Raw genomic sequence first — 21,107 nt, forward strand, 5'->3', positions numbered from 1 at the left:
AAAAAAAAAAAAGAAAAAGAAAAAAGAAACAAATAAGAAAAGAAAACCAATAATGAAAAAAATATAAAAAGGAAAAAAATATATATATATTAGATAAACTAGTTAAAAAACGTTAAAAAAGAAAAGGGTAAAAGTTAAAAAAAATTTAGCAGAAGAAGAGAAAAAAAATGAAAAAGAAAAAAAATTAAATTAACTGCAAGGCTAAAGAATCATGGGGAGAAAGCCATGAGTTCCGTGCTTTGCTTTCTCCTCCTCTGGAATTCCGCTGCTCTCCTTGGTATTGAAACTGCACTCCTCGTAAGTGAACTTGGTCCTGCCTGGGTTTCTTGTTGATCTTCTGGGGGAGGGGCCTGTTGTAGTGATTCTCAAGTGTCTTTGCCCCAGGCGGAGTTGCACCGCCCTTACCAGGGGCCTGGCTGAGTAATCCGCTCGGGTTTGCTTTCGGGAGCTTTTGTTCCCTGAGCGCTTTCCGTAGAGTCCGGAGGACAGGAATGAAGATGGCGGCCGCCCAGTCTCAAGCCCGGAGGAGCCGAGAGTCTGGGGCCCCACTCCTCAGTGCGCCCTCAGAGAACAGCGCCCAATTACTCCCGTCACCCTGGCCTCCGGCCACGCTCCGAGCTGACCGAGCCTGCGACCGGTTCAAGGTAAGCCCGAGCTGGGAGCTCATTCCTCGGCTCTGTCTCTGTAGCCGGCTTCCCCGTTCTAATACCTGTTAGCTCTGCGACACTCAGACACCCCGATCCTTCTGTGACCCTGTGGGACCTGAGGCCACACTGGCCCCACATGGGCTTCACCCCGGTTAAGCCTCTGGAGCGATGTCCCTCAGCGGAACAGACTTTTAAAAGTCCTGATTTTGTGCTCCGTTGCTCCGCCGCTTGCCGGGAGCCGGCCCCTCCCCCCGCGGTCTATCTTCCCGTCGCTTTGGATTCACTTCTCCGCCAGTCCTACCTTTCAGAAAGTGGTTGATTTTCTGTTTCTAGAATTGCTGTTCTTCTTCTCTTCGATCTCCCGTTGGATTTGTAGGTGTTTGCAATCTTTAGATAAGCCATCTAGCTGATCTCCCGCAACCTGAAGTAGTCTCAGCTGCTACTTCTCCGCCATCTTCTGTTGGATAATCTTTTTAATGAACTGTTGGATCCTGTTAGCTAAGAGCTTGTTGAGGATCTTGGCATCCATATTCATCAGGGATAGTGGTCTGAAATTCTCCTTTTTGATGGGGTCTTTGTCTGCTTTAGGGATCAGGGTAATGCTGGCTTAATAGAAAGTGTCTGGAAGTTTTCCTTCTGTTTCTATTTTTTTGAAACAGCTTCAGGAGAATAGGTATTATTTCTTCTTGGAATGTTTGGTAGAATTCCCCAGGGAATCCGTTGGGTCCTGAGCTCTTGTTTTTTGGGAGGTTTTTGATCACTGCTTCAATCTCGTTACTAGATATGCAGGCTATCAATTTCTCCATTTCAGTCTTGCAAGTTTATAGGTTTCCAGGAATGTATCCATTTCTGCCAAGTTGCTTAACTTATTGGCATGTAACTGTTGATAATGATTTCTGGTGGTCTTTTCTATTTCCTTGGTGTTAGTCATGATATCTCCTCTTTCATTCATAATTTTATTAATTTGGGTCCTCTCTCTTTTCTTTTAGATTAGTTTGGCCAATGGCTTATCATTCTTATTAATTCTTTCAAAGTCCCAGCTTCTGGTTTCGTTGATGTGTTCTATTGTATCTCTAGTTTCTAACTCATTGATCTCTGTTTTGTAATTACATTACTGGGTATTTACCCCAAAGATACAGATGTAGTGAAAAGAAGGGCCATCTGTACCCCAGTGCTCATAGCAGCAATGGCCACATTTGCCACACTGTGGAAAGAGCCAAGTTGCCCTTCAACAGACGAATGGATAAAGAAAATATGGTCCATATACAAAATGCAATACTATGCCTCCATCAGAAAGGATGAATACCCAACTTTGCATCAACATGAACAGGACTGGAGGGGATTATGCTAAGTGAAATAAGTCAAGCAGGGAAAGTCGGTTATCATATAGTTTCACTTACTTGTGGAGCATAAGGAACAACATGAAGAACATTATGAGAAAGAAAGAAAAAGTGAATTAGGGTAAACCAGACTCTGAGAAACAAACTGAGGCTTTCGGAGAGGAGGGGTGGGGGGATAGGTGAGCCTGGTAGTGGATATTAAGGAGGGCACGTATTGCATGGAGCACTGGTTGTGGTGCATAAACAATGAATCTTGGAGCTCTGAAAAAATAAAATATTTTTTAGAAGAATTCAATAAAATATGCAGAGTGAATAAATGAGGAACCAGATGAATGAATGAATTCATCTAACCTACTCTGTGCATGGCAACTTCCTGTCTGATTCATGTACGATTCAGTGCAAAAAGACCACATACACTCTAACAATTAAAACCGCTGTCATTCAAAGCAGGAAAGAATGTCCAATGGAAAAAAGACAGCCTCTTCAACAAATGGTGTTGGGAAAATTGGACAGCCACATGCAGAAAAATGAAATTGGATCATTTCCTTACACCACACACGAAAATAGACTCAAAATGGATGAAGGACCTCAATGTGAGAAAGGAATCCAAAAAATCCTTGAGGAGAACACAGGCAGCAACCTCTTCAACCTCAGCCACAGCAACTTCTTCCTAGGAACATCGCCAAAGGCAAGGGAAGCAAAGGCAAAAATGAACTATTAGGACTTCATCAAGATCAAAAGCTTTTGCACAGCAAAGGAAACAGTTAACAAAACCAAAAGGCAACTGACAGAATGGGAGAAGATATTTGCAAACGACATATCAGATAAAGGGCTAGTATCCAAAATCTATAAAGAACTTAGCAAACTCAACACCCAAAGAACAAATAATCCAATCAAGAAATGGGCAGAGGACATGAACAGACATTTCTGCAAAGAAGACATCCAAATGGCCAACACACACATGAAAAAAATGCTCCACATCACTCAGCATCAGGGAAATACAAATCAAAACCACAGTGAGATACTACCTCACACCAGTCAGAATGCCTAATATTAACAAGTCAGGAAACGACAGATGCTGGCGAGGATGCGGAGAAAGGGGAACCCTCCTACACTGCTCGTGGGAATGCAAGCTGATGCAACCACTCTGGAAAACAGCATGGAGGTTCGTCAAAAAGTTGAAAATAGAGCTATCCTATGACCCAGCAATTGCACTGCTGGGTATTTACCCTAGAGATACAAACGTAGTGATCCGAAGGGGCACGTGCACCCGGATGTTTATAGCAGCAATGTCTACAATAGCCAAATTATGGAAAGAACTTAGATGTCCATCAACAGATGAATGGATAAAGAAGATGTGATATATATATATATATATATATATATATATATATATATATACACACAATGGAATACTATGCAGCTATCAAAAGAAATGAAATCTTGCCATTTGCAACGACATAGATGGAACTAGAGGGTATTATGCTTAGCAAAATAAGTCAATCGGAGAAAGACAACTATCATATGATCTCCCTGATATGAGGAAGTGGAGATGCAACATGGGGAGTTGGGGGGTAGGAAAAGAATAAATGAAACAAGATGGGATCGGGAGGGAGACAAACCATAAGAGACTCTTAATCTCATAAAACCAACTGCGGGGGGCTGGGGGGAGGAGGATTGGGAGAGGGTGATGGGGTTATAGACATTGGGGAGGGTATGTGGTATGGTGAGTGCTGTGAAGTGTGTAAACCTGGTGATTCACAGACCTGTACCCCTGGGGCTAATAATACATTATATGTTTATTTAAAAATTTAAAAATTAAAAAAAAAAACGCTGTCAATGCCCCTGGGTACACCCCCAAAACTCTGAAGGACACACATGACCTGATAATAGAGGCTTCCTCCACAAATAAGCTGAGATTGAGGGCTTAACCTCAACTGTGATATTTATTTTGTAAAAAAGAGAAAAATTTATATTTTCCTTTCTTGTGTAACAAAAGATAATTCTTCAAAAAAAGAAAAAAAAAGAACTGATACTCTGGCCACTTACTGGGCCTCAAACCCTGGACCCAATGACAGATTAAACCCAGACCCCATAAACAGAGAACCCAGAGCCCTGGCCCCAAATCTAGAGAAGATAAAGCCAGCACCTGGCCAGTGCCCTTGGGGCCAGCCCACTGTGCCAGGGACATCGCCAAGGCAGACCTGCAGGTGGTCATCCTTGCTTCAGGCTCATAAGCCCTGAGGCCCTGACATGCAGCAGCCTGGGAACAGCTGGAGCCAGGTCACTCTCCTGTGTTGCGGGACTACCTTGTGAAACGGTGCTGGCAAGGCTGCCTCCTGAACCACTGAGTGGCCATGAGCAGGGAGGTGCTGGTGCACATGTAGGAGCCACGGAAAGCTGAGTGCCCTTGAACTTCACTCTACCCGGCAGGCACTGCACATTTGCAAAGTGGGGAGAAGGACTGAGGTGTGTCTTCCAGGGATCTTTCCTGTTTTTCCCAGCTCCTGGGTCTCCTAAAGCTGGATGGCTCAAGGCCTGGATTTGCAGACAGCCTTCCCCGTGTATGCTCTGGGCCTGCTTCCCAAGATACCCTTTTTTCTGCATGCTAGCCTTACAGGTGGTACCTCAGCACAGAGGTCCAAAAAGGTGTTCTGCCCTCTGGCTGGACCTCCTCCTGGACTGCCTTCTGCACCTCCACTGCTGATAGTCAGGCACAATCCCAAGCCTGTCTTCCCCCCACATGCCACTGAATCTTCTGGACTCTTCTGAGATACCCCCCAACCCATTGATCAATATTCTCCCAGCCTGCGGCAACTAAGGGACATGCAATGTGGTGGAGGGCTGAAACCCATGCTCCATGAGAAGTCATGGAAGGTGAAAAAGGAGAAACCCAGGGCAGAGTCTTTCTCTGCAGTAACCCCAGGAGTGTGGGGTTAGGGAAGGCATGAGACACTACTGCTGCAGCTGAAGCTCTGACGTGGGAGAGATGGGTATACAGGCTGCAAGCCCCCCAAGTGAATGTTTTCTAACGGTACTGGCCAGTACACAACGGGCTGTCCTGGACCCACGAGGGTTGAGTGTGCCGCTGCTGAGCCATGCAAGTGGAGTCCAGCTGGGAGGCATCACGAGCCTCATCCAGAGACTGGGAGACAGCCATCAGGAAGGAGATGCTGGGTCCAACTGAGAAAGACACACAGTAGCTGGGATGTCCCCACAGGCTGCCAAACTAAATGTAAACTTAATTTCACACACTAAAAAGTACATCATATAGTATGATCCCATACGTGCTTGACAGATACACACCAAAACGTTGACAGAGATTATGGGCACTCTCTCTTCTTCACTTACATATATTGTCTAAAATCACAGACTAACTCTATAAAAACGTTTAGTGAGACAAAGCAAACCCTCAGCAATTCAAACAGCATGACCTGAGCCAATCCCAGGGCATAAACAGACCAGGAGAAGCGAGTGCTAGAGTGTGTGCTTACTCGAGGGCCTCCCGCAAATGCCAACCTCTGCACAGGCACCCCAGCTGCTTCTACTATTGGCAGAGCATAACAGGTCCTACTCCCTGAGGAGTTCATTCCTCAAGGTCGAGAGGGCTGCAGTTGCCCAAGAAAGAAGCCATGTCTTATGATCACCTTCACTTCCGAGTCCAAAGGCTCATGGGCATGTGAAGAAGCTGTGTTCATGGAGGAAACACAGTCCTGTTCTCTCTCAAGGGCCCAGCAGGCTGATAAACATGCTTCCAAAGGGACTCTCATCCACTACAAAGGTTAGACCAACCCTGCCTGCTGACTGCCCCGACCCAGAGAATTGGCTGGGACATCAACTCAGACTGCCAACGATCCTATTGTTGGGGGTACCCGGTGCACTCCCCACATACCAGGGATGGAATGGCAGACCTGAGGGCTGGCTGGAACAAAGGCCATGGCCACAGTCAAAAGAAGCCCAAGGTTAGAAGAGCACTCACCTACTGACCGGAGAGGACTTCACCTGGACCAGGCCCTTGATCTGTGCCTAAACTTCTATTCCTGTTCCTCTTGGGCAATGTAGATAATTACCCTGTGTTGGAGAGTCTATCCCACACTCAGATCCCATCCCAGTAGCCTTAAGTTCATGGTCCTCACTAATATAGATCCTAATGACTTCCTCAAGCCCATCCACCTCGTCACCAACTCCAGCTAACGACCTCCAACAACTGTCTCCCTCAAGCCTCAGATATTCCTTTCTCTGCATCTGTCCTCACACAATTCATTTACTCATTCATTCAACAGGTATTTTTAAGCCTTTCCTTGAAGCCAGTGATAATGAGCTCTAACCTTCTTGGGCATTCCTCCCTTTGATTTGTGAAGAGACACCAAGCCAGTCTGGTTCATGAGAGACTGAGTCTCTGCTTCCCATCTCCCAAAATGCTCATGCTTGAAACCCAGACACCACACTGTGAGGAGCCCAAGTGGTCACATGGAAAGGCCCCCTATGGGTGTTCCCACTGTGATTCCAGGTGACAGCCAGCAGAACTGTCATGTCAGGTAGTGAGCTAACCTGTGGTTAGCGAGCCACCTCAGCAGACACTGCAACGGAGCAGACATCCATTCTCACAAAGCCCTACCCAAACTGCAGATTCATGATCTAACTGAATGACTGGCTTGAAACAAGCCACTAAATTTGGTGTGCAGCATGGTAGTAGGTAACAGGGACATCTAGGGAGCCATGTCCCCATTCTTTATTTTTCCCCTCTCAGATAAACTAATAATTACCAAGCTTCCACTGAGTTCTCAGGCTCCGTGTAACTCCCATGTAACTCAGTTAGTCCTCCATGATCATTCCTTCCAACCCCTCTCCCAAGCCTCCTGCCTCCGTGAATGTTTCTGCCAGAAAACCAAAACCCTTTCTGATCACCCAACCCCCAACCACCTCAACACCACACCCAACCTGCTCATCCCTATGTTTCTGCCATGCCTGTCCCCTCCTCTCCAGCTCATGGACACCACCTTCAGCAGGGCCCTTACTACCTCCTAACCCATCTGTCCCCCAGAAGTAATACATGTTCTTCACATTCACATTTGACATTACATCTCCAAGTCACCCGCTTGCCCAAATATCCTCAAGAGCTGTCAGCTCATTACCTGAGAAAGTTGAGATTCTGCGGCCACACATTCAAGGTCCCTCACAGTCTGGGCTGGGGAGCTTCCATTTGAGGCCTGTCTCTTTCTAGAACATAGTCATACACTGCACGGCCTAGAAGGAACTTCCCGTGGACCCTCACATGGGCCGTGCCTATGTTCACACCACTCTTTCTGCAGGTTCCACACTGCTCAGACTGAACTCCTGCCAAACCTCAGGGCCAACTGAAGTGCCTCCTCATCTCTGAGGCCGTCCCAGTTTCCTGGACAGAGCCTGACATCTTGCCCAGGATACCCAAGCTCTTTTTCTGAATCCCCCTGAAGGCAAGCCCACACTTGCCAGGTGGCAACATGAAATGCACACACATCGACTCTCCCGTCCTGGAGTGCGCTACCTTGAGATGGAGGCTGGCTGACTCACTGCTGCAGTCTTCAGAGGAGGGGAAATCATTCCTTCTTTTACTCCTCAAATTAGTACTGAGCACCCAATATTTGCCAGACTCACGGTCTAAGTGTCATGGTGCATCTGTTAGCTGAAAGACACATGCTTAGAGCCTTCTAGTATGGCAGCCAATCCTAAGAATGAAAATGTAATTATGACCTGTGACAAGTGCTCTGAAGGAAACCCAAGGAACGGGAGCAGAGATGGGGGCCAACCAACCACACAGCACCAAGAGCTGCAAATGAATGAATAAATGAATGACTGAAAGAGCTTCACTCCCTTGTGTAGCCGTCTGTGCTTCTCAAAGCCCTTTCGTGCTGAAATCATTTCATGTTCAGTCCACGACCAGACTCACAAAGCATCTCTAGGATGTTCCCCAGGAAGTACAACCTTCTGTTTTTGCAGATGAGAAATCAAAGGCCCAACAGGCACATGACAAAATGCTCCCCATCACTCGCCATCAGGGAAATACAAATCAAAACCACAGTGAAATACCACCTCACACCGGTCAGAATGGCTAAAATGAGCAAGCCAGGAAATGACAGGTGTTGGCGAGGATGCGGAGAAAGGGGAACCCTGTTACACTGATGGTGGGAATGCAAGCTGGTGCAGCCACTCTGGAGAACAGCATGGATATTCCTCAAGAAGTTAAAAATAGAGCTAGCCTATGACCCAGGAATTGCACTACTGGGTATTTACCCCAAAGATACAGATGTAGTGAAAAGAAGGGCCATATGTCCACAAAAGCCAAACTGGAAAGAGCTGAGATGCCCTTATACAGATGAATGGATAGAGAAGATCTTGTTCATATCTACTATGGAATATGACTCAGCCATCAGAAAGGAGGAATACCTACCATTTACATCAACAGGGATGCAACCGGAGGGTGTAACGCCAAGTGAAGTAAGTCAAGCAGAGAAAGACAATTATCACATGCTTTCACTCATATGCAGAACATAAGAAATAACACAGAGGATCATAGGAGAAAGGATGGGAAGCTGAATGGGAAGAAATCAGAGAGGGATACAAACCATGAGAACTCTTGACTCTGGAAACAAACTGAGGGTTGCTGGAAGGGAGGGGGTGGGAAGATGGGGTAACTGGGTGATGAGCATTAAGGAGGGCACGTGTCGTGATGAGTATTGGGTTTAATATGCGAGAAATGTCACTGAACACTACATCAAAAACTAATGTTTAAAAAAAATATGTTGGCTAATTGACTTTCAAGAAAGAAAGAAAGAAAGAAAGAAAGAAAGAAAGAAGGAAAGAAAGAAAGAGAGAAAAATTGAAGGCCCTGGAGGATTTGCCCAAGATCATCACACATGTCAGTACCAGAGGCAGGACTAAGACCCTGACTCCCAGTGCAGACTGCCTCCACCGCCCTCCCTGTAGTCCACTCCTTGCCCGTCTCCCACCTGCTGCTGCCTGCCATCTGTGGTTTGGATCCCTGTGTTCCAACAAGAGTCTGAACCAGCAGAAGGCAGAGAGAAATGGCATATTTTGGGTAAAGGAGTTGCAGAAGTTAACTGGTTTACAACAGAACAGTTCAGAGCTCGCCTGGTGCCTCTGGACACTGCTCCCGTGGCCTGGAGCTGGAGGGACCCCCGACAAGTGGTCACTTTATTATTATTTCTTTATAGTTTTGAATTTGGTCAAACATCCTAATACAATGTAAAATTATACACAGTGGGCCCTTGAACCATTCTCCCAGTACAGAAGATATGGAAATAGACAATCCTTTACATAATTTCACAGAGATTCCCGATTAAGCAATTCTTAATCATTATGAAAATGTTTCTCATTTCTGTTTAAAGAAGAAAATGAGAAATTAACATAAACACCCAAAGCAGTGAACACAAGCAGTGAAAGTTCAAAGATATACATCAAGATGCTAATAGGGGCTGTTTCTGAATGGTAGCATTAAAACGGACAGTGGGAAGCCGGCTTCTTCCTCTCCCACTTCCCCTGCTCATGCTCCCTCCCTCACTGTGTCCCTGTCAAGTAAATAAATAAAACCTTTTTAAAAAGTGACCTTTATTGTATAATTTTCTGTACGTTCTATTGTGATTACTTGCTATAATAACCATCAAAACATAAACTGTCACCAAAAATAAATAAAAGATGTCATTACATGAAAAAAAAATTTTCCTGTGCTATTTGAGAACAAAATCTGTCAGCATGGTTTATGAAGTCATAATCCAGAAAATCAAGACTGTGATTTTAAAAATAGTTGAGCAGCAACAGTAGAAAATCTCAAAGAGCTTGATCTAGATTCTGGGGCTATGCTAGGCAGTGGGGTAGAATCCGGGCCAAGCGTCGGGTGGTTTCCCGGGTGAACTCAGAGGGCTGCTGTGATGCTCAGTAGGCAAACACACGCACATTTTTACTGTAATTTGTTGTATATTAAAAAGCTTCAGGAGTTCCTGACTCAGTGTGAATACTATAAACGTCAAATGTTGTTATTGCTGGTTTTTAAATTATGAGACTTTGGGAACCAAATTGCCCCAAAGCAGCCAGGGGAGCGAGAGACCTCCGGGGCACACTGTCCAGAGCCCCGTGAGGAGCATCTCACCTTCAGTTCCTAACACCACTGGGGGCAGGCAGGGGAAGGGCTGCCACTGCAGCTGAGGCTCATTCAGGGGGTGTCCTCATCCCAGGGGGACCCTGCTCAGGCCCTTCCAGACTGTCTGAGTGACCCCGAGGTCCTACCTCTGTAGCTTCTCTATGAGGGGCTGGGCTTCAGTCTCAGAGCATGAGGCCTGGACAAGGGTTACGAAACAGGGTTTCTGCTCCCCCAAACCCAGAGTGCTGGCACCTGTGGAGAAATCCCTGACTGTTCACCAAGCAGCTATAGGTACAGGGTCGGCTAACCTGACTCGGCCACCCTACTGCTGAAAAAACAGACCCTGCCCACTGGTCCCTGCCACATGCCGCCTCTGACTGTGAATGGGGCCCGCAGAAGGCCAGCCCTCATCAGCAGTACCCCTCCTTCCTTGAGGAGAAACCAGTCCCTGGTGGGCACTTGTCTCCTTTATTGGGTGCTTACCAATACCCTCTACAGCCCACAGGCCCTGCCCAGAACACGCCCACTCCCACCTGGCCAGGCTCAATCACCACTGTGTTTCCGGGGCCAGGCAGGCAGCCGTCTTCCAGGAGAGCAGCATCAGGGGTAGTTCCAGGGGATGACGATGCCACAGACCCTGCCATACAAAAGATGCGGGCACTATCTTCATCAGTGTCAGACAATTACTGCCCGTCCACACAGGAGCTCCGCACAGGCTACGTGACTTGTTTCTTCATCATCATATTCATGATCATCGTCACCATCAGAACGTTTCCCAAAAAGATGACTTCTTAGCTAAGCCCAGGCGAGGGGAAGAGAGTGGACGAATGCTGAGGGCAGGACCAACAGGACCAGCACTTTTCCTGGGAGCAATGGGTGCACTGAGGGTTTGGGAGAACCACTCCCACCCCCAGTACACCCAGCAGGGTGAGACAGTGGAGAGAGCACAGTGAGTGTTCCCAGGGAAGGGGGTGAGGTCATCAGGGTTGTGAAGGCTCCAAAGAAAAAAATACACGAGGGAAGTCTCACTGTCATGGCTGATCGGTACTCCCCAAAATTCATGTGTTGAAATCCTAACTCCAGGAATTAGGGTTGTTCCAGATGTAATTAGTTAAGATAAGGTCTTACTCGAATGGGGGGGTGCCTAACCCAAAATGATTGATGCCTTTATAAAAACAAGGCCATGTGAAGAGACAGACATACAGGAGGGGAACACGATGTGAGCATGAGGGCAGAGAGAGAGAGACACCAAAGATTGCCCATAAAGCCCAGAAGTTAGGGGAGAGGGCTGGAGCAGATTCTCCCTCACACCCTCAGAAGAAACCAACCTTCTGCCACTGTATCTAGAGCTTCCAGCCCCAGAACGCCAAGACAGTAAATGCGTGCTCTTTGAGCCTCCTGGTTTGGGTACTTTGTGACGACGGCCCTAGCAGACTCATACACCTGCCGATATAGGGAAAACCTCCCGCTCCCCCATCTCACTGGGAGGCTCAGCATCAGCGTCCTCCTCAGTCTGACAGGACGGACACCCTGAGAGGCGCCTGGAAGATCACTGACCTCACAGACTCATGTGTCTGGCGCCAGTGTTCACCTGGGCCCTGGGCCCCTGCCATAGCCTGCACCAGAGGAAGGGGCTCCAAGCACTCCAGCCCTGCAGGACTCTCGCTCCACACTCTGACATCTTGGCTGGGGAGTTCTTTGTTGTGGGGGGCTGTCCTGGAGCACTCCCTCCATCTCGTGTCCTCTGGGGGAAAGGCCGGGTGGTCACCCCTGCCCTGGAGTCCGTGCCGTCTCCCCCCAGCCTTGCCCCTCTCTGTGGGCTACAGGAGAGGGTTTACTGTGTCCACAGCCCACTCTCCCGACAGGAGCCTCCCTCACCAGCAGGCCTGTCCTTCAGGACCTGGTGTGTCCATCTGTGCTCATTTCTGTTAATCCAAATGACATTTGAAACCCTTCTCCTTCTGAAACACTCCAGGAAGCCGAGTGGTTCTGACCACCGTCCCTGGGGATGTGAGGTCCCTGCTGGTGGGTCATGGTGTCCCCACACTGTTGGGGCCACAGAGCAGGTGGGAAGGTCTGCTGGGTGCTGACCACACTGGGGCTCTCACCCATCTTAGATGATTTTAGAGGACATTCCTCGGTGTGCTTTCCTCACACCAGTTTCTCTCAGGCCTGCTCCTTGGGGTCCCCATAGTTCTGCCTCACGCCTTCACAGAGCAGCACACCACCCAGTAAGGATGCCACAACGCTCAGTGGGGGCTGTGCCGGGTTCTGCTGTTACGGCCCCAGCAGAGCTGCTGGGAGCACTCTTGGGCTGGTCTCCCGGTGCGCCTGTCAATGAGCCACACTGCCATGCTGTGTGGCGGGGGTGCATCCTGGGACTGAACAGTCAATGGCAAGCTGCCTTTCACAGGGTGGAGCCCCTCTGCTGTCCCCAGGCAGTGTGAGGGGACTTCTCTCTCCCTAGGCTATTGGGCCTCACTGCTGGGTGTAAATCATTCCCCCATCCCTAGTCTGTTCTGTGTGCAGTGGACACTTGACTTTCTCCCTTGGAGTGCCAGTTCTTATCCTTTGCCTATTTCTCTGTTATGTTGTTCCTATTCCTTGGTTCTGTGTAGTTCTTTGTTCTGATGCACAGTCAGCTTTATAATCTTACCAGATAAAATTTTTCAGGTGCACCCTCTACGAGCCTGACTGCTAGAGGGTTATTGAGGGGATTAAGTAAAATTACACTTACAAAGTCATTACAACAGTGCCTGGCACAGAGCAAGTACTTTGGGAATGAAAGCTGTTTCATTTGCTAGAATGTAAGTCCCTGAGGATAGGCACTCTCATCGGCTCTGATCGTCACTGTATCTCCAACACCTGAACTGCCCGGCACGTAGTGACTGTCGAATAAACAGACGTAGGATAGATACGCAGAAACGGGATGAGTGCCCACACAACATTCCCTATGAAAAGCACCCAGTGTGTGGCGAAATTCACCCTCTGCTGTGACTCACCCAATAGGCTCCTTCCTGATCAAGGTCAGGTTGCAGTTTGGTCTGGCATGGTTGATAGGGATGGTGGAGTCCTGGAAGAAGCACGGAGTGGCCGGGGGGGTCACTGGGAGGGGGCTCCACTGTTTCCTGAGTGGGCAGCCAGACTGTGTCTGGAGCTCAGAAATCAAGAGTTTTGTCTGTGTCCTGCAACCCCCATGAATCAAACAGGTAGAGACCCAAACTTTCCAGATTATGTATGACAGGGGCATCTGAGGACTCCAGACACAGGTGGAGTGGGCAGCCAACAGGCATAAGGTGCCTGCTGCACAGAGCCTGGCAGAGTCCTCAGGTGGGAAGTTGGTCCTGGTACAGCTAAGATCTCTGGCTTCGACACTGGGGCAGAGAAAAGGGGAGTGAGAGGCCAAGTTGCCTCTGGAGGGTGTGCTAGCCCAGGAGGGCCCAGGCAGGGGCCAGCTCCTGCCAGCAGAGATGCAGCAGCAGGAGGAGCAGAAGGTGGACCTTCCATTATACCTGTACCCCTCCACCCCATGGAGAGGACACAAGGCATGAACCCCAAATCTGGCACAGACCCATGAATGCCTCGGTGGTGGGTGTCCCATCACTGCCTGTAGTGGGCAAATCTCTGAAAATGGGTCCCATGGTCCCACTCTAATCCCTGGGATCGGGGAGATGGTGAGCTACTCCTTCTGCAAAGATGCGGAATGGCACAGTTGACCTTAGGAAGAGGAGATGATGCAGGTGTCCCCAGCACCACCTCAGGAGCCCCCACAAAGGCAAAGTTTTCTCCAGTTCATGGCAGACGGATGCCAAGCCTGAAAACAGCAAGGGGATGGAGGACTGGGGCAAGGGCCAGAGCAAGGCCTGCAGTGGCTGACGGCAGCCCCACTGGCAGTCAGCAAGGACCTGGGCCTCAGTCCTGCATCAACAGGAGCTGAACTCTGCCAACGCCTGAATGGGCCTGCAGGCAGGGTCTCCCCAGAGCCTCCAGCCAAAGCCCAGCCTGGACACACCTTGATGCTGTCCTTGGGAAACCCCGGCATGGAACCCAGCCTGAAGTCCAGCCTGCCTGGACTTCCCATCTGCAGAAGTGGGAGCTGATCAACAGGGTTCTTTTAAGCCAGTCAGCTGTGGTCAATTGTTATACTGCAGGCAGGCCAATGCACTGCCCTCAGAGTTTCCTGCTGGGCCCAGACTGCCTGTGTGAACTCACTTGGTGGGCAGGAACCTCAGCCTCACCTGAATCTTGTCGCACCATCCAGCAAAGCAGCAGAAGGTCTGGACGGACATGCCCACATGGGTCTTCAGGGCCAATGTGTAGACAGCACCAGCACCAGCACCAGCAGAGCCTCAATGGTGGCCAGCTCCTCCTGATGCTGTTCCATGAGGTCCGCCAACCTGGACAAGGGGTGGGGGTGCAGACAGGAGGGAGATGGGCTCAGGCCTGGAGCAGCCTGGCCTGTTCTTTCAAGGCCCTTCTTCAGTGAGTCAGGAGCTCTGCCCTGCACTCCCAGCTCTGCCACACTCTGCCACACTACGATGTGCTGACCTCAGTTTCCCCATCTGTGAGATGGAACAGTAAGGTCTCCTTGGCCGGATGAGTGTAAGAATGGTGCCCTTCTGGCCCCCTCTCCTCTCTTTTCCTTTCTTCCTTCCTAAAATATTGATGGATTTACTACTTCATAATGATGCTTACAAATGATCCAGCAAAATAGTCCCTCTGCCTCTCTAATAAGGAGGTCACCACTCCAAAGGCCACCCTCTCTGTCTCTGGACAGCCTTGACCAGGAGAAAGCATGTCTGGCTTCAAGCACCAGCTGATCTGCTAGAGTATGCCCCCAAGGATGGCATCCGTGGGGAGGGCGGGGTGGGCGGATGATGGCAGAGATTCAAGGGAAGGTACATCTACACAGCCCTTCTTAAATGGGGGCACTCTGACAGCCAGCTGCCCTCCCATGCTTCTGGTGGGTGCTGCTAGGGCAGCCTGGGGATTAGGACTCTGCCCCCTTCCCTGATGTAAGGGAGCTCAGGGAGCAGCGTGCCCAGGGGGGCAGGGTGGACAGGGGAAGGTGGAGACCACAGATCTAGAGCAGCTCTCAGTACATGGAGGAGCTCTGGCCCAAAGTCTGGGACCAAACCCTGCTGAGCTACTCCTCTCTGCACATAGCTATGGCATGTCTTCAACCCCCAAGTACACACACACACTCTCCAGGAAGCCAACCTTCACCCCACATCAATCATATCTCCCTGTAGTGTCCTCCTAGCACCCTCCATCTTTCTTCAAACCTTGCCTGACTATTACAGATACCCAGTTAGACCAGTATTCCAGTACTGTTTGCCTCCCCCTGATGGCTGGGACAGTATTTGGTCTCCTGCTCCCTCCAGGACCTCTTACACCGACCAACCACACAGTCAGCATGTGGCACAATGCTGGTGAGAGAAACTGGACCAAACAGACATAAGCACTCTAGTGGCAGAGCCACACTGTTACCTCAGAGACAGTATATACCAGGTAATTCTCTAGGTAAGAATAACATAGGTGTAAATCACTCTTCTATTCTATCTGGTCTAGAATAGTGATTTACTATTCTAGACCAGATAAGGAAAACACCATGTTGTGGCATTTCAAGAACTAGGGTTTCATCAACTAGAAAAACATGTGTCTAAGGTATAAGTCTATATTACACATAAGCCAAAGATGGCCTCTATGTATTGGCCCCTAGGTTGTTCACATCTTATTCGCAGGGTGAGACCTGTCAGCTCAGATGCTTGCTGGATATATGTTTATGTATCCAGTTATTTTAAAAATAGTCCAAACAAGCAGGCTTTGAGCTATTTAGGGCCTTGTTGCTTCACATCCTCCAGGAACTCACTTGACAGATGTTATCATCTGTGAGATGGACCACACAGTTGTAACTGCTGCCCCTCCCAGGCCTCTGACCCAGAGATCCCTGTTCTGCTACCAAGAAAACATTGCCAGGACATGAGAGCCCCCTCCTGCATCTCCTGACCCAAAGAATTCCCTTGCACCCCTCCCATTCTGAGTAGGCGCCCCCACTACAATCTCTGGAGGGCCTCCTACTATGGGGGCACCATCCCATGAAGTCTGTTGAGCATTACTACTTCTCATGGTCATCTTTTCCCTTGAACAGCCCCAAATTCCTCCAACTCTGCCAGACAATGTCACACACATGTGATGTGGTCATGTCATAAGTCCCTAGCGTGACTATCACCCTAGCATACCATTTGGGAGGCTCTTCAAGGAGAGCAGAGTGGAACTGTTCTATTGTCCACTTTGTTAAGCTGCAGCTCCACCTCCCAGAGTCCTGTCCCCAGAATGTGCCAGTGGAGAAAGCAGGGAATGCAACCTCCATCCCCCACAGGTCTGCAGGATGGATGTGAAGAAGGGCTAGGATGGGGCACCAGGCAGACTCAGCCTGGCACCCCTGGATCCCTAACAGGAGCGTGGGCCACCACCACATTCCTGGCTATGGACTTAAGGAAGTGTCTAAACACAAGGTGACAACTTCCCACAGACTCTCCCACCAGCTCTTGGTGGTCCCACTCTGGCAGCTGGGACACTGGCTCTCCAGGCTCCTGAGAGTCTTGATTTTGCCCCTCAGTGGTTCTTGGGGACTGTCTGGTGACTTTCTCTAACACTCCTTTCTGGTTCTTTCCTCCCAAATTACCCCTACAATGCATTCTGTATTCCATAATATCTACCCAGGTCCTACTTTCCTCATTAATGAGGGGCTGCCCCCTCCTGGGCCAGCAATGGACACACCTCCACCATGGGGACTGGGAGACTACATGAGGCAGGGACCGGGTTATTAGGAGCTCTCAGGCCTGGCCTCAAGATGAGTGTCCAAGCAGTCCAGGACTCTCTTCACAGTCTGCAGGGACCAAGGATCCCTCACTGTGGTGTGTCTAGTGGTGCCATTATGGCACATGCCGCTAGATGGCAGCAGAGAAGCTCAAGGAAAAAACTCCAGGCCAGCACATTCTGCCATGGGAGTCCCTGCTTCAGGACCAGAAGGCTCAGCAACATAAGCCTGGGCTTGCACATTTTGGTTCTGCCTAACCTGGAGGCTCTTGAAAGCCAATGGCTTCCTAACATTTATGGACTCTTCAAGGGGTCTTGAAACTAACTTGAGTTACGGCAGGCTGGGTGCACCTCCTTAAACCCCACCATCTCTGTTCTATTTCAAAACCATACAGGGCCCCCTTCTCTGGTCACCTGTGCTGGGGGCTGTCCTGGTGAGTCTGGACTCTGGAATAGAAAAAAAAAAAAAAAAAAAAAAAAAAAAACGGCATTCTCACTGAAAGGCCAAGACAGGGTCTCTCTCCCACCAGATGACAAGCACATTTGGACCACTTCATGACCAGGCTGTATGCCTGACAACTTCCCCAGGACCCAGAGCAGAAAAGCCAGGTTCCTGAAACCAGCTTGTTCACCAGTCTTTTCAACATTGCTTAGCTCATCTGCCCTGCAACCCCCTTCTGGAAACATTACCCCACTTCCTTGGGGGTGGCTGTTCCTCCCCCATTGGGACCACTTGGTTCTAGGGGAGCTCTCTCTTCTCCAGGCCTCACTCCCACCCCATTCTCTAAAGCTGGAGCAACCTGAAGTCCTTCCTTAAGATTTCTGATGGAACTAAGGGGAAAGAATCTCTTCTGCCCTGCTTTAAGAAAGAAAAAAAAAAAAAAAAAGACAGGAAAGTGTGAGATTCCAGCAGTCAGTGTGAAGCTGGGCAAGTGCCAGCAGACAGAACAGGCCCCATCTGTCCTTTGCTGGCTTCTGCATCAAGTAGCCCGATCCCACCTCTGGTCCAGGCCACTCCAGGCAAATGCCGTACTGAGCCTGCCCAGGACCATCTGTTAGCTTTGCCAGTTTGCTGCTCCAATCTGATCGGCACCTTCACTTTTATACCCTCTCATCTTCTATCTCACTGTCCCCTCCACCGAGGACACCTTTGTCTCCTCTGTTGTATTTGCCTAACTATACTGGCATCCTTGGGGTATCCAGGGTTACCAGGGAGAACCTGGGACACTGAAGGTAGGCTCTTAGGTGCCCTGGCTTCCTGATGTCCAGGTCCCCCCACATGTGCCACTGTGGATCCACAGATGTGGGTTCTGAGGGGTCTGTAATGCCAAGCCCATGTGGAGGAAGACTCACACAGTCAATGATGCACTTGTTGTCTTCGTCGTCCCCTCATAGCTTTCTCACTAATAGTTGGATGAAGTCCCCAAAGGTGGTTGTCATGTAAATATCTTCATTTTCTAATTCCAGTCCATTATACAGCTCCTTCAATTCCTCAATCAGTCTGGAGAAAAGAAGATAGAAAAGTGGGAGAATGGGAAGAGGCTTGGCAGAACAGCATCACTGTAGCAGCAGAGGTCAAGTGGCCAAACACGGTTTCCCAGAACTCATCTCAACACCCAAGTATGAGTGTTAGTTAGAACTAGGGTTCAGTCTTCGACATCGGCCACAGCAACTTCTTTCAAGACATGTCTCTAAAGGCAAAGGAAATAAAAGCAAAAGTGAACTTGTGGGACTTCATCAAGATCAAAATCTTCTGCACAGCAAAGGGAACAGTCAACAATACAAAGAGGCAACCCACGGAATGGGAGAAGATATTCTCAAATGACACTACAGACAAAGGGCTGATATCTAAGATCTATAAAGAACTCCTCAAACTCAACCCCCAAAAAACAGATAATCACATCCAAAAATGGGCAGAAGACATGAACAGATACTTCTCCAAAGAAGAAATACAGAGGCGCCTGGTGGCTCAGTGGGTTAAAGCCTCTGCCTTCACCTCAGGTCATGATCCCAGGGTGCTGGGATCGAGCCCCACATCGGGCTCTCTGCTCAGCAAGGAGCCTGCTTCCTCCTCTCTCTCTCTGCCTGCCTCTCTGCCTAACTGTGATTTCTGTCTGTCAGGTAAATAAACAAAATCTTAAAAAAAAAAAAAAAACAAACAAAGAAGAAATACAAATGGCTAACAGACACATGAAAAAAATGTTCATCATCATTAGCCACCACGGAGATTCAAATCAAAACCACGTTGAGAAAGCACCTTACACCAGTTAGAATGGCCAAAATCAACAAGACAGTAAACAACAAGTGTTGAAGAAGACGTGGAGGAAGGGGAACCCTCTAACACTGTTGGTAGGAATGCAAGTTGGTGCAACCACTTTGGAAAACAGTGTGGAGATTCCTTAAGAAATGAAAAATAGGGGCGCCTGGGTGGCTCAGTGGGTTAAGCCTCTGCCTTCAGCTCAGGTCATGATCCCAGGGTCCTGGGATCGAGCCCCACATCGGGATCTCTGCTCAGTGGGGAGCCTGCTTCCTCCTCTCTCTCTGCCTGCCTATCTGCCTACTTGTGATCTCGATCAAATAAATAAATAAAATCTTTAAAAAAAAAATGAAAAATAGAGTTACCCTAATGACCCTGAAATTGCACTACTGGGTATTAACCCCAAAGATACAGATGTCGTGGAAAGAATGGCCATCTGTACCCCAATGTTCATAGCAACAATGGCCACAATCGCCAAACTATGGAAAGGGCCAAGATGCCCTTCCACAGACAAATGGATAAAGAAGATATGGTCCATATATACAATGCAGTATTATGCCTCCATCAGAAAGGATGAATACCCAACTTTTGTATCAACATGGACAGGACTGGAGGAGATTATGCTGAGTAAAATAAGTTAAGCAGAGAGAGTCAATGATCATACAGTTTCACTGCTTGTGGAGTATAAGGAATAACACAGAGGACACTGAGAGAAGGAAAGGAGACGTGAGTTGTGGGAAATCGGGGGGGGGAGACAAATCATGAGAGACTGTGGACTCTGAGAAACAAACTGAGGGTTTTGGAGGGAAGAGGGGTGGGTGAGCCTGGTGGTGGGTATTAAGGAGGGCACGTATTGCATGGAGCACTGGGTGTGGTGCAAAAACAATGAACCTTGGAACATCAAAAAAATAAAATAAAATTTTTTAAAAGCCAATAAAATTACAAAATCATTGCTTAAAAAAAATAACAAAACTAAAGAAACTGAGTGATAATAATACACTAATAGTAGGGGACTTTAACACACCATTCACAGCAATGGACCGATCACCTAAGCAGAATTACAGCAAGGAAACAAGGGCTTTGAGTGATGCAATGTACCATATGGGCTTAACAGATATATTCAGAGTATTTCAATCTAAAGCAGCAGAATATACATTCTTCTCAAATGCATATTGAATGTTCTCCAGAAGGGATCACATACTGGGTCACAAATCAGGCCTCAACTGATAAAAAAGATTGAGAGCATACCAGGCATATTTTCAAATCACAATGCTATAATGTGAAGTCAACCACAAGAAAAACTTTGGAAGGACTGCAAATACATGGAGGTTAAAGAACATCCTATTGAAAAATGAATGGGTTAACCAGAACATTAAAGAAGAATTTTTTTTAATTCATGGAAACAAATGAAAATGAAAACAAAGAACACTTGAAATGCAGCAAAGTTGGTCCTGAAAGGAAAGTCATTCCTCAAGAAGAAGGAAAGTTCTCAAATACACAATCTAACCTTAAACCTAAAGGAGCTGGAGAAAGAACAGCAAATAAAGCCTAAATACAGCAGGAGAAGAGAAGTAATGAGGACTAGAGCAGAAATTAAGAACACAGAAATCAGAACAGTAGAACAGATCAGTGAAACTAGGAGCTGGGATCTTTGAAAGAATTAATAAGGTTGATAAACCGGTAGCCAGACTTATCAAAAAGAAAAGAGGAAGGACCCAAATAAATAAAATCATGAATGAAAGAGGAGAGATCACAACCAACAGCAAAGAAATATAATAACAAGAAAATACTGTGAACAATTATATGCCAACAAATTAGGTGATATGGAAAAAACAGATAAATTCCAAGAAACATATAAACTACCAAAACTGAAACAAGAAGAAATGGAAAGTGCTACTGCCCCT

The 21,107-nt window shown here is 48.1% G+C and overlaps 1 long non-coding RNA gene across 2 annotated transcripts in view; it reads right to left on the minus strand.

Moving 5' to 3' along the window:
* LOC116869731 overlaps positions 1 to 14,427 on the minus strand; it is an 85,249-nt gene extending 70,822 nt beyond the window's left edge. Inside the window, exons 1-3 of one of the 2 annotated variants that reach the window (XR_004383095.1) lie at positions 14,363 to 14,427; positions 10,658 to 10,761; positions 9,083 to 9,153 (exon numbers count right to left, since the gene is read on the minus strand). This is a non-coding gene — a long non-coding RNA (uncharacterized LOC116869731). Of the gene's footprint in view, positions 1 to 9,082; positions 9,154 to 10,657; positions 10,762 to 14,362 lie in introns of those variants that run through there. The other variant, XR_004383094.1, reaches the window with a different exon arrangement.
* Positions 14,428 to 21,107: the final 6,680 nt, after the last annotated feature.

This window comes from Lontra canadensis, unplaced genomic scaffold (genome assembly GCF_010015895.1).
Source record: "Lontra canadensis isolate GAN:19392208 unplaced genomic scaffold, GSC_riverotter_1.0 scaffold20, whole genome shotgun sequence".
Lineage (NCBI taxonomy): Eukaryota > Metazoa > Chordata > Mammalia > Carnivora > Mustelidae > Lontra > Lontra canadensis.